This window comes from Boleophthalmus pectinirostris, unplaced genomic scaffold (assembly GCF_026225935.1).
Source record: "Boleophthalmus pectinirostris isolate CB_2022bp ecotype Guang Dong unplaced genomic scaffold, ASM2622593v1 HiC_scaffold_1, whole genome shotgun sequence".
Taxonomy (NCBI): domain Eukaryota; kingdom Metazoa; phylum Chordata; class Actinopteri; order Gobiiformes; family Gobiidae; genus Boleophthalmus; species Boleophthalmus pectinirostris.
In genome coordinates, this window is record NW_026570970.1 from 15,749,405 (window position 1) to 15,753,496 (window position 4,092).

General features: G+C 41.8%; 1 pseudogene; it reads right to left on the reverse strand.

Annotated features, from left to right (window-relative positions):
- Positions 1–1,472: 1,472 nt before the first annotated feature.
- Positions 1,473–1,590, reverse strand: LOC129409052 (5S ribosomal RNA; annotated as a pseudogene).
- Between the last annotated feature and the right edge of the window lie 2,502 nt (positions 1,591–4,092).

Genomic DNA, 4,092 nt, shown 5'->3' on the forward strand with positions numbered 1-4,092 from the left:
CTGGGTATTGTGGAATCTGGCTGGCTTGGTATGAAGAGTCTTGCCCAAGAAAACAATGTCATTATGTATCACAAAATTCATGCATCCAGTTTGTTACTGAGAATCAATTTTGGTTTGCCAAGTTTAGGCCTGTGATAGACCTGGTTTAGGCCCAGTTTAATCCTAGGCTAGACCTGATTAAGCCGGGTTTAGACTTGGGGTAGACCTGGGCTAGACCTGGTTTAGGCCGGGTTTAGTCCTAGCCTAGATCTGATTTAGGGCAGGTTTAGTCTTACCCTAGACCTGGTTTAGGGCAGATTTTGTCCTAGCCAAGATCTGGTTTAGGGCAGGCTTAGTCCTAGGCTACACCTGATTTAGGCCGGGTTTAGACTTGAGCTAGACCTGGTTTAGGCCGGGTTTAGACTTGAGCTAGACCTGGTTTAGGCCGGGTTTAGTCCTCGCCTAGATCTGGTTTAGGGCAGGTTTAGTCCTAGCCTAGATCTGTTTTAGGGCAGGTTTAGTCCTAGCCTAGATCTGCTTTAGAGCAGGTTTAGTCCTAGCCTAGATCTGCTTTAGAGCAGGTTTAGTCCTAGCCTAGATCTGCTTTAGAGCAGGTTTAGTCCTAGCCTAGATCTGCTTTAGAGCAGGTTTAGTCCTAGCCTAGATCTGTTTTAGGGCAGGCTCAGTCCTAGGCCAGATCTGGTTTAGGGCAGGTTTAGTCCTAGGCTAGTTCTGGTTTAGGGCAGGTTTAGTCCTAGGCTAGATCTGGTTTAGGGCAGGCTTAGTTCTAGCCCAGATCTGTTTTAGGGCAGGTTTAGTCCTAGGCTAGTTCTGGTTTAGGGCAGGTTTAGTCCTAGGCTAGATCTGGTTTAGGGCAGGCTCAGTCCTAGGCCAGATCTGGTTTAGGGCAGGTTTAGTCCTAGGCTAGACCTGGTTTAGGACAGGTTTAGTCCTATCCTAGATCTGGTTTAGGACAGGTTTAGTCCTAGGCTAGACCTGGTTTAGGACAGGTTTAGTCCTAGATTAGACTGAGTTCTTATTCATAGTGAAGAAATGCACTTTTTTAATGATGAATTCATAAAAAAATTAATAAATGATATATAAAAAAAAAAAAAAAAATAGTATGTGTGCAGGTGTTTGTTATTGGTAAAAAATTTAAAATATTAATAGACTAAAAAACTAAACTCAAAATGCAATGGAGATAGATCTATATAATGCCATATTGTGGAACATTTCAAGTTGCCGGATTTGATTGATTGATAGCATTTATATAGCGCCTTTCAACATATCCAAAGCGCTTTACAGTTCATTATTCAGTCACTCCGCACTCAGTGGTGGTAAGCTACTACTGTAGCCACATTTGCCCTGGGGCAGACTGTCGGAAGCGAGGCTGCCAATCTCCGCCATCGGCCCCTCCGACCACCACCCTCACTCACGCTCACAGCACTTTCTTACTAGGCAATGTGGGTGAAGAGTCTTTCCTAAGGACATAACGACAGTGGCACCTGGAATTCCTAGCGGTCTCCCATTCAAGTACTACCCAGGCCCAGCCTGCTTAGCTTCTGAGATCTGACGGGATCAGGCTTTTTACAAGCGGGTATGGCCATGGCTGTGGCACCTTACAAGTCATTTAACCAAAACACAGTTAAAATCATTATATTTTAAACTCCAGCACAGGTCGATATTTAGTTTTGGTTGATCTGCTGCTAAAAACATTTAGACTTAGACTTAGACAAACTTTACTGATCCACAAGGGAAATTATTTGGACACATTAGCTCACACATCACAATATATTATAATAACAAAGAGCAAAAATATAAATGGTAATAATAAATTCTAAATAAGTATCAAAAATAACAAGAGGCTGATGTCAAATAAGGCACGATTATATTAATATATATGTTAACCTTCTCATAGTCTGAAATAAACTTAAGGACATCATGGTGTGACAAGCCAACATTAGTACTACTACTGTTCATGGTTGGTTGCTCATGGCTCTCAAACAAAAGATTCGGGGCAAGAACTTGTTGTGATGCCTCCACAGTGGCCTCATCAACAGCTATCTCCGTTGGTTTATGTAATGCTAATGTTGAGGACTGAATATCTGTTTAAGTTACTGCTAAGTTATTATAAAAGACATTAAGTGCTTAAGAAAATCATTATTACTACTGAATCCACATAAGAAAGTACGTGAAGCAAAAATCTATTATATATAAGAGCTGTAGGACCCCCAGCATGGACAATGTTAATTAAAACTAACTATTATTGTGGTAATTTATACCTACATTTATGAAGAATTTGGATGGCTTTTGTAACCTGTGATAGTTCTGTAAGAGTATCCAGTAAAGTATTACAATTCACTGACTTTTAGCATAGGTCTGTACACCTGTGCTATTGCAGATATTCAGTGCACTTTTTCTTTAAGTACATTTTTAAATGGATTATTAAACTTGTACTAAAGTGAACCCAGGGTATTCTTTTAGGAACATAAAATTATACTTTATTGTAAGTGATTTGTATGTTCCATGTATTGCCTCATAAAGTTTACCACACAGCAGGTGGTCAGCAACTTTTCATTCCACTACCATAGTTTCAAGCTCAGTGTGTGCTGTGATTTTAAAGGTACATTATGTAACTTTTGGGTTGGGAGTCTGTCACCTGCTTGTTTCTATGGATATGACATTGCTCTGTCTGGAATGTTCCACAGTATGACATTAAACAGCTTTACGTGCGTTCAGACAGGAGCGGCAAGGTGTCCAGTTTATTTGCAAACTCTATGTGGACGAGCGTCTTTGCGGCATTGAAAATGCTGAACTTTTGGCATTGGATGCGCTGGGTCAACCAATCAGGGATGACTATCCAATGACGTAGTGGTGTTATTATCCCCAAGAAGGAGAAGAAAGAGAAAGACCCAGGAACCAGGGCCAGGAACCACAAACACCAGAACAAGAAACTTAACACCATGTCATTAGCGGATTATAAATATATACTCATCGCAGCTGCCGAGCCAATCGCCAGGACTAGACTAGGACTAGACAAGGATTAAACCAGGACTAAACCAAGACTGAACCAAGACTGAACCAAGACTGAACCAGGTCTAAACCAAGTCTAAACCAGGACTGGACAAGGACTGAACTAGGACTAAACCAGGACTTAACCAGGTCTAAACCAGGACTAAATATAAATATATACACACAGTCACCGCTGAGCCGATCACCTCCGCTGATGGTTTTATGAAATAAAAACACTAAAGTTACTCTCTCAACCTCGTCTGCCATCGTTCTGGGAATAGACCAGAAAATGGCACTTGTTTCCAGGGCAACGGACGCCCTGCCGTCGGGGGCATCTAAACTCAAATGCAAAGGCGTCCAACTAGAGGTGTCCAGCGCGTTTTTGTCGTCCCGGTCTGAATGCACCATTACATTTATTAAATAAAGTGTAGTTTTATAGCTTAAAAATACCTAGAAAAACAGCCATTCTGACTGTGATTATGATTGCCTCTCCACAGATCTGACCTGTAACTTGCTCTGGTTTGGGCTCCATGATGATAGAAAGTTTCAATACCATACTGTGAAACATTCCAGACAAAGCAATAACATCTCCATGGAGAAAAGCATTTGTTTAGAAAGATAACACACTCTCCACCAGAAAAATTACACAATGAACCTTTAAGGACACAGACCTGTGGAGTCCTGACCATATTGTTGTTGATTATTTCAGCAAACGCAGAGGAACAGCATCTGGTACAAGCTGCAGCTTCCCTGGTGAATGATGCTGCTGAGCCAGTGGGCTTCTTTATACACCACCGCCTGTCACCGCTGCTCACATTAACTGACGGGTCCCAGGAGGAGGCCATGTTAATAGATATTTTACAAGGAGCTGAGGTATGAACAACACAATTAGTATGGTTTACGCTACACTGACAGAAATCACAAGGAACAACAGGCAGGGTTTCAAGTGTCTAGCTCCAGAGTGATAAAATGAGATGTGAGACTTATGGGGCAAGGTTGACATGAACATGAACCTTACAGCTAACCTGCTAATGCCTGAAAATAAAGCATGAGGAGACAGGGGAGGCGCCTTCTTCACACTGAGCTGATCTACCTGGTGAT